The 9,367-nt window shown below is 39.2% G+C and overlaps 1 protein-coding gene across 1 annotated transcript in view; it reads right to left on the reverse strand.

Moving 5' to 3' along the window:
* Positions 1-1,272: 1,272 nt before the first annotated feature.
* The window catches only part of CD101 (CD101 molecule), a 50,659-nt gene continuing 42,564 nt past the window's right edge, over positions 1,273-9,367 (reverse strand). Inside the window, exon 9 of the mRNA XM_021002744.2 lies at positions 1,273-9,367. This exon is cut by the window's right edge and continues 1,004 nt beyond it. The gene's annotated coding sequence lies outside the window, so the exon portion shown is untranslated.

Consider the following 9,367-nt stretch of genomic DNA (forward strand, 5'->3'; position numbering starts at 1 on the left):
TCTTATCTCCAATTTATAGTCTTAGAGATTTGGCTAGATCGCTTAGAGGTTAAGTGACTTGTTCAGGGTCACACAGGTAGTATGTGTCAAAGATCAGCATCCTGGTTCTGAGGACAGCTCTCTGTCCACTGTCACACTGTATCTACCTGTGTTATGTAAAGTAAGATATTGCATAGGGGTACCTAGGTGGTGCAGTGGATAGAGCACCAGCGCTAAAGTCAGGAGGACCTGAGTTCAAATCTGGCCTCAGAAACTTACTGGCTGGGTGACCCTGGGCAAGTCACTTAACCCCAATCACCTCCCCCCCACAAAAATATTGCATATAAAATAGTTACTATAATTGTTTCGTATATGCAAATCATCTACCTCAAATTTACTCTTAGCTGCTCGAGTACAAAGATTCTATCTTATGTTTCTCTTGTTAACTCTCAGTCCCTAGCATAGGTAGCCCTGTGGTTCCAAGACTGGCCTAAAGGCATTCTTTTTTTTTTTTTAAGCCTAACCAATGATCACATTTATTTACAACGATTACTAATGATTAAAAACCACACAAGCAACAAAGATAAGAATAACATTCAACGCAATAAGTAATAATCAACATAAAAGAAAGTAGGTATAAGAAAAGAAAGGATACACACTCACTGATCAGGAGAGCTCAAATACCTAATAGACTGGGGAGACTGGAGAATGGCCAAAAGGTCTGGTCAGGGAGGCCAACAGAGAAGCGTCCTGCTCTGACCCAACAGAAGCTCTGAACGTGGTCTGCTTCTGAACACACACAACAGAGATTCGGCATCCCTATCTCTGACTCAACGTCTCCAAAGATCCCTTTCCAGATGACCCTTTTTATATCCATGCAAACCAGGGAAAAACAATCTTGATATTTTGCTTTGTGTACGTATCCTTGGAGAGCGCTTATGTCCAGGCACGCACACATCTCTAACAAAAGTTGGGGCTTGATCAGAGCCCCAAATACCTGTTTGTTGTGTAAGTCTCCAAGGAGGGATCAATTCCTTGGACAGTTACAAACCTTTCTCAAGAAAAATGTTCCTTGAGATAATTTGCTTTCCCAGGTAACATGGCTTGTTGGTTTGTTACTTAATGTTTTGTCTCCACGGTCAGCTCCGGCCATGAATGATAACTACAATTTATCTTTATGTTCGGTCGTGAGGTGGTTATACAGGGGTCTGGGGAGGATCTATCCTCCTCAGTTTCCCTTATATTCGGCCTCTAGATCCGACCCAAATCCTGATCAGAAACCATACACAAAAAAAACCTTACAATCTTTAATACAAACAACAAACATCACACATCATCCCCTAAGAAGAGGGGAGGCCAAGAAAACTTATCACCCTGACAGTAGAGAAAGTTCACATATCATCCTTTACAGGGGAATCCATGAGTTCATAGAAAGAAAATAAATGTAGTCATGCAGAAACAAAAGAAACCAAACATTGTAAAATACAAGGTCCAAAAATCAATAATAAGACTATTACTAAGAATATAAGTAGCAATAATTTCAACAGTTTTAGCAATATGGGTCAATACTATTTCATGATCAATGTATCCTACCCAGGGGATTAAAAAAGCAGTAGTCTTATGTACCCACCATAAAAAATTATCCCAAGAACTTCTTCTATTATGGTTTGCAGAATTAATATAATTTGTGGACTTAAACAATGGAAAGCATTTAATGTAGTAATCATATCCCATTGAGTCAAATTTGGTAAAGCTTCATACACTATTAGAGGAATATTAGATCATCCACATACAAATATATATATCCAGTAGGGGCACGTATGGTCTTAAGAATAGTAGTAATCAATAAATGTTAAACCAATAACTACAATTAGTTGGCGCATACATGAAAACATTTGTCCTTTTAAAAACTGTTGGAGGCTGGGTACAATTATTACGCATTATATGAGTAAAATTGGGGGAAGTAAAAGTGGATATATTGTCAGTTACACAAATATATGTAAAGGGGCCTACTTGGGCTTTTCCTTCTATAGTGATTAATATACTTCCAAAATGTTTACTTTCATTGTAAGTCTGATTATAAAATTTTTGTCCAGTATTAAAACAAAGTGCATTTTTAAATGTCTCTCATTCAGGTTGCACTTGAAATAAGGGTGTTGCATATCAGGTAGAAGGATATGGTTGAGGCGTTTCAGGCTAGTTCTTAACTCCTCTACATTGTAGAGGTCCGTCTTGCATTTGAGGGTGAATTTGGCAGACCCAGCAGTCCCATGGTCCATATCTGCCACTGCTTCTCCAGGGAATAAAGGCATTCTTATACTCAGAGAGTTATTAGTGATATCCATTCATCTGCTCATTTCGTAGGTCATATAATTTTGGAGCTAGAAGAGACTTAGATCACCTAGTTGGGGCATATATATGATTACATCATTATCCATGGTCAGAGGTTAAGTGACTTGTTCAGGGTCACACAGCTAGTATGTGTCAAAGGTCAGAATCCTGGTTCTGAGGACAGCTCTCAATCCACAGTGGCACACTGTTTACATCTGACATATGCAATGTATATGAAGTGCTTTGTATACCTTAAGACATTACATAGTAGGTAGCTACTATAATTTGTTTTATGCCTGCTTACTACATGGTAGACACTGACTACTTCCCCATCAGTATATCACAAAGAGGAAAAAAAGGAACTCCTTTAAGAAATTAATTGGTAAAGTTTCCTTTTCAGAAATTTATATTGAGATGGGGCTAATTATAAATATAATCATGATGCTTCAAATAAATGTTCATCATAATCCATGCTACCAAATCTGAGTTTTGGGGCACTAACAAATTTCATAGAATTTTAGAGCTGAAGGGACCTTTGAAGACCTCCTTAGTAGGAGCGTAAACCACCAAAGAAGGCTCTGAATGAAAAAAAAAAAAAGCGTTGGGGGGGGCTGTTAAGAGAAAGTAAGAATAACACTTTTAAAAATATCAGCTCTAAATTTGTGAATTGAGCTCACACGAGTCTCACTACTTGGAGACATCATGCTCTACAATTAGTTACTATGGAGGGAAGCTACAATATGGGAAGAAGAATAGCTGAAGAAATGCTCAGAAATTCCCACGAGGCCAAATCTAAGAAAGAAGCAAGCAACAGAGCTCCAGTCTAGGCTATCTAGAGGCAGACGCACAAAGCATGGGTGACAAAAAGGGCGGGCCAGAGATCCTAATGCAAGGAAACACATTGGATTTCACTGGTATCACCAAGCCTTTTTGGAAATGGGATACATGACTAGGCTATGCCTAGAAGGAAAGCAAAATTCATTCAAAAGGAATAGGATAGGACCTATCCAATAGGTAAAGCGGATGGGGAAATAGTACCAAATAGCATTGTAGAGTTAGGAGATACACTCACTTAAGGAAATTCAGGCACCAGACTGGGGAAAGCGAGCTGGAGAGCACTTAGGTGAAGAACAATTGAGGGGGAAAGAGAGGTGTTATGTCACAGACCACTTGGACAAAAAGGGGAAGCAGGATGAGGTCTTCAGGAAACCATCCTCAGGCTTGGAACGTAGGCAAGACATAATAGGGCGAGGTAGGATGGTGTGAGAAAAGGAGCACTGGACTTGGGTGCAATAGAGACCTTGGCAAGTTCTGCCTCTAAAACTTAGGAGTTGTATGATCACGGGCAAGTCATTTTGAGCTTCAGTCTCCTGACCTATAAAACGAGGTTAAGACTACCTCTGGTACCTATCTCACAGGGTTGCTGAGGGAAATGAATTAAACTTTTTTTAAATCTTAAAAGCTTTATGTAAATGCCAGGAATTATTAATGATGGGGGATTTCAATTATACAGACATCTCCTGAAGAAGTCTTAGGTGTGGGAAGAGTAGATTAAGGGCTGGTTCAGAGAAATGACAGGTTTCTTAGGACTAAAATTCCATGGGGGAAATCTGCTCAGAATGGAAGTTCTTTTTTTTATAATTCTTTTTTTTCTTTTTTTCTCCTTAGGCAATTGGGGTTAGGTGACTTGCCTGGGGTCACACAGCTAGTAAGTGTCAAGTGTTTGGTCTGAGGCCGGATTTGAACTCAGGTCCTCCTGAGAATGGAAGTTCTCCACAATTTTTTTCTTATTTTATATTTTATTTCTATTAATAACATTTATTTTCTCTTCCTCCTACCCTCATTTAAAAAAATACAGACTGACGCTTTGTAACAAATAGACATGTTAAGACAAAAACAAATTCCCAAATTGGCCATGTCTGAAAATGTATATCTCATTATGCATTTTGATTCTATCACCTCTCTGTCAGGATGGGGGTAGCATGCTTCATTATCCATCCTTGGAAATCATGATCAGTCAATGCATTGATCAGAGTTCTTAAATCTTTGTCTTTATTTATAATAACAATGTTGCTATGATATAAATTGTTCCTCTGATTCTGCTCACTTCTCTCTGCATCAGTTTGCACAAGTCTTCCCAGGTTTCTCTGAAACCATCCCTTTTGTCATTTCTTAGGGCACAATAGTATTGTATTACCAAGAATGAAATTCTAAAGTTGCAAAGTGAGATAATTCTAATGAGGAGGAAAAACAGATAACAATTTGGATGCACAAGGAACTTATTGACAAGCTTAAATTTCAAAAGACCTGCACAGAAGGTGTAGCAAGGGCAATAAATAAAGGCTAAATGCAAACACATGGCATTTCTCCGATGCAGAAACTTTCCCTGTTGCCAGGCAACTCCACTTGGTGAATTCAGGACATCTGGCCCTTTTGAACTCACAGTATTATCACTAAGCTGGGACATGTCCATTTTGAGGTCAATGTTTGGTTATCTAAAGAAAGAAACTCAAAACAGAAAAGGGACCTAGAGCTCAAAAATCTAGTCTCTGGCTCACCCAGGCAGGATACACATTTTTAGCTGCTTTGTGCTTATGGATTTCAGTGCAGACGAGCTGCCCTTCTCCTACCCCTTGTAGGAAGTTGTAGAGTCACGTGATAGTGTCTGATGGTTTGAAGGGTGAGACATTCAAGGGTAGAGGTTTTTTTAAGCCTACTAGTTATGATCTCTTCCTATTCAGTGGCCCAGAATGGGATTGCTTCATCATTCCCAGCTCACCCCTGTACTGTCATACATGACCAGAAACAATCAGGGAGTTCATCACCCCCCAGAGCACTCAAGCACGGAGATAGCACACATGGTTGATCAGAATCAGGCAGGGGAGCTCTGCATATGCTTTGTGTAATCCCAAGTTATAAAAGAATACACATTGTGAAGGACCAAAGGGCAATGGAAAGTTATACGATAGACAGAGACAGGCTATCACAAGACGCAACAATGACTTGCATGCATCAGGTGGCATGATGGTAGCCTCCAGAAATTTATCATCAGAAAGGAGGGAGATTGATCGAATAATGAATCCAAGGGATAACAGATAAATAGCTGAAGGGTTGCACTTGTATCCACTCAATGTTAACTAGTGTGGAGAAAGGCTCCTCCAGTACATTGTATAGATCTTACATGTATGGAGAGGCACACTGGCTAGATGGAATGACAAGAAGACATAGATGGTTCGCATTCTGCATCGGTGGGAGGAGTACTCGTGTTAATGAAGTCCTGGATTAGTTTACATGCTCCAGTAGATCTGTTATCTCATCAGTGCAGAGACTGCTCTGGTGATGCAGGTCATAGCCCATCCACTTCTTGTCTATCATCCAGGCAGACAGGTGCCTAAGTGGTTAGAACAGTGGTCCTGGAGTCAGCTTCCTGAATTCAAATCTAGCCTTGGATGCTTACTGGCTATGAGAACCTGGACAAGTCACTTAACTTCTGCCTCAGTTTTCTCAACTGTAAGATGGGGATAATAATAGCACTGATCTCCCAGATTTGTTGTAAGGACCAAATGAGATTGTATTTGTAAAGCACTTAGCACAGTGCCTGGCACACAGCAGGTGCTTAATAAATGTTTGTTTATTCTTTCTTTCCCCCTTCCCCATTATGTGCAATTCTTATCCATGTCCTCTCATAATTTAAAGATGTAATTTGAAACTGAAAAATTTATTAATCCCTGCTCTTAATTGTCTTTCATATGGGTTAATTTCTCTCTGCCCCATACCTCAGTATTTTTTTCCTCAAGATTTCTCAACATACTCTGTCTAGATCTTATCTTTTGCTCTATCTCTATCAACTTCAGCTTATAGTTATTTGTGCATATGGAATATTCTCCTTAAGCTCTCTTAGGGTAAGGACTTATGGCAGCTCTGGCCGGGACCTGTCATTTTATCATTGTTGGGGACTCCCAGATGAGGAAACTCCTCCAAATGTAGAACAACTCTCCTACTGGAGACTAGCAAATGTTTTCAGACTTCATATCTTAGAGACTAGCCTGGAACACTAAGAGTTTCAGTTACTTACCTACAGTTACACAGCCAGTAGGTATGAGAAGTGGAGCTTCAACTCAAGTCATCTTGCCTTGAAAGCTAACTCCCTAACCACACTGGCTGTCTAGGAGGCATTTAATAAATATTCACCAAATAGCATAGTCAGTAAGTTTGCTTTTGGCAGGTAGAGCTAATTGAAGGAGAAAGGCAGATTTGAGTCATGTCCAGTACAGATCCAAGTTCCGCAGAGCTATCATTATAGGTGGTGATCACCACCCCTGAAAGACTGCATGACACTACAGACAACTGAGAGAACAAAGTGTCTCAGGAAGAATGGGAATGGTAAAGAAGAATGGGAAACCATAGAAATGACTTCCCAGAGTTCATTACCAGGCCTTTATTGAAAAGGCATCAATGAGCTGAACATGGTTCCTAAGCCAACATCTAGGGTGGGGTAACTTAAAACGCAGCGAGAGGAAGACTGTAAAATCAGGGAAAATGACAGTCCCAAAGGCATAGCATAATTTTGAAATGAAAAAAAAAAGCAGCAGTTTCAAAGCCCTGAGCCAAATATCTAATAAGCAAATCAAATATAAAAAGAAAAGACAAACTTCAAAAAGATATATCAAATTTTAAATGGAAGGCCAGTTATAATGGTGACTTGGTCTAATTTTCCTCCTGCCCAGCCCTGTCCCCTTTTCCTGTGCTAATTGACACAAAAATTTGATTATAATTTTACTTTGAAGTAAAATTTTTTATTATATATTTTCTTTACTGCATGTATAAAAAAAATATGCACTGTGTCCACTGACAAACCTTGCTCCTCTAAGGTATTCCTAAATTCTGTGCTAACAGTAGACAGTCAAGGACAAGCTATTGTATTTATTAGATATAGGAGAACCCTATAACAATGATGAGCCTAACACACCCCAAGTCAGGTTGTATGTCCCCAAACATAACAACTACATAAAACAAACACTGACAGGGTGTAGCTTAAAATGGAATGGGTTCATCCTATTCTCCAACAGTAACCTTAAAAAGAGTTCTCCGTAATGTAGAAAAAGGGATACCTATCAAATTACATCATGAGCTGGACTGCAGGAGGTAGAAAGGCAGACCAGAGATGTGAAATCAGAATACTTAAGTGCTAATCCCACTTTAGTACTTATTACTCTCATGTTATTGGAGACGTCTTTTACCTCTTTGGGCTCTAGGTCTTCATCTATAAAAATAAGGGTATCAGGTCACATGACTTCTAAGGTCCCTTCCACATCTACATCCTTTGAGTGAAACTTTTGTTTTTGTTTAGTCATTTTTCAGTCCTGTCTGATTCTTCACGACCCCATTTGGGGTTTTCTTGGCAGAGATACTGGAGTGGTTCGCCATTTCCTTCTCCAGCTCATTTTATAGATGAGGAAACTGAGGCAAAACAAGGTTAAGTGACTTGCTCAGGGTCACACAGCTAGGAAATGTCTGAAGCCAGATTTGAACTCAGGAAAATGAGTCTTCCCGACTCCAAGCTGGGCACTCTATCCATTGACCCTGACAATCTGCCTCTCCCCATCAAAACAAAAGAAAACAAAGCCATGGCTTTCTAGAAATAGTTCTACGCCGCCTTCTACTCAATTTCTCTGTAGCTTGATCTGTGGAATGTGCTCCCCCTACCTGGGAGACAGGAATAATGCATTTGTTGCCACTGATACAACTTTAAATGAGGCTATAAAGGGATGAATTTGAGGAACCAGAGGTTCTGTTGGGGAATTCTTACTGCTGCCAATGACTCCCTTGCAAACAAGTTAATTACATTTAGAAAGGACTTTTGCCTGATAAAATAATTAAAAATAAATAGCTCTCCTTGGAAATGCAAATTGCCCTGCATTAAAGCAACCATGCTGCCTACAGAGGCAGTAAACAGGCTGATTTTCTCAAGTCTGTTTGTTACATGGGACTTAAAGCTACCTATTCAACCTGCTGCAACAGTCTCTTGACAGTTTCTGAAGTTCATCTGAGGGACAGATAGTTTTTTTAAATTAAATATTATTTTTTTTCAATGAAAATCTGCCTTCTCTCTTTACTCCTTCCTCCAACCACACAATGAGAAAGAAAGAAAAACAAATTGAGACATATTTTTTTTTGATATGGCCAATGCAGTAATTTGTTTTGTTTGACTATACATGTTTATTACAGAACCTTTGTTTGTTACATGGGACTTAAAGCTACTTATTCAACCTGCTGCAACAGTCTTTCAAAGTTGTTTGCCTTTACAATATTGTTGCCATTATTTAAATAGTTCTCTTGGTTCTGCTACTTCACTTTGCATCGGTTCATACAATTCTTCCCAGGTTTCTCTGAAACCATCCTTTTCATCATTTATTATAGCATCACATTCAGATACTATAACTTGTTCAGCCGTTCTCTAACTGATGGGCACCCTTTCTGCTTTGAATTCTTTGCCACTGCAAAAAAGTTTCTATAAATATTTTTGTAAATCTTTAGCTATAGTTGGTTTTGTTTAGGAATAATCAGGGAGTATAATTTCAGGGGGCTTCAGTCCCAGTTGTTTTGAGAATCCTTTTTGCTCTGAGGGGTCACTAACCCAAATCATGACCCTTTCTAGCATCTGGCCCAATACTTTCCATGTAGCCAGGACTGATTGATTGGTTGAGAACAAAGAGCTTAAAGGAATAACATTTGATCTACCCAATTTATTTATTTCCTTAAGCTCATGGCTCATTTGGAGGAGGAAAAAGTGGTTGGGTGGTACTGTTGACCTTCCTTCTTGCCCTGATCCCAGGTCTTACTAAGTCAATAAGAATGATACCATTAGGATAATTTTTTCTGAGCTCACTCAGTACACAAAAGGATTATACACACACATACACACACACACATAAACACACATACAAACAAAACCAAAAACAAAACAAAATTAAATCAGAGACCATTTTGACTGGCCTTAAGTTACAAGAGAATTTGGTTCATTAAGGGTACTGAATTTGTAGCTGGAGGACCTGGG

This window comes from Phascolarctos cinereus, unplaced genomic scaffold, assembly GCF_003287225.1.
Source record: "Phascolarctos cinereus isolate Bilbo 61053 unplaced genomic scaffold, phaCin_HiC Scaffold_5;HRSCAF=322, whole genome shotgun sequence".
Lineage (NCBI taxonomy): Eukaryota > Metazoa > Chordata > Mammalia > Diprotodontia > Phascolarctidae > Phascolarctos > Phascolarctos cinereus.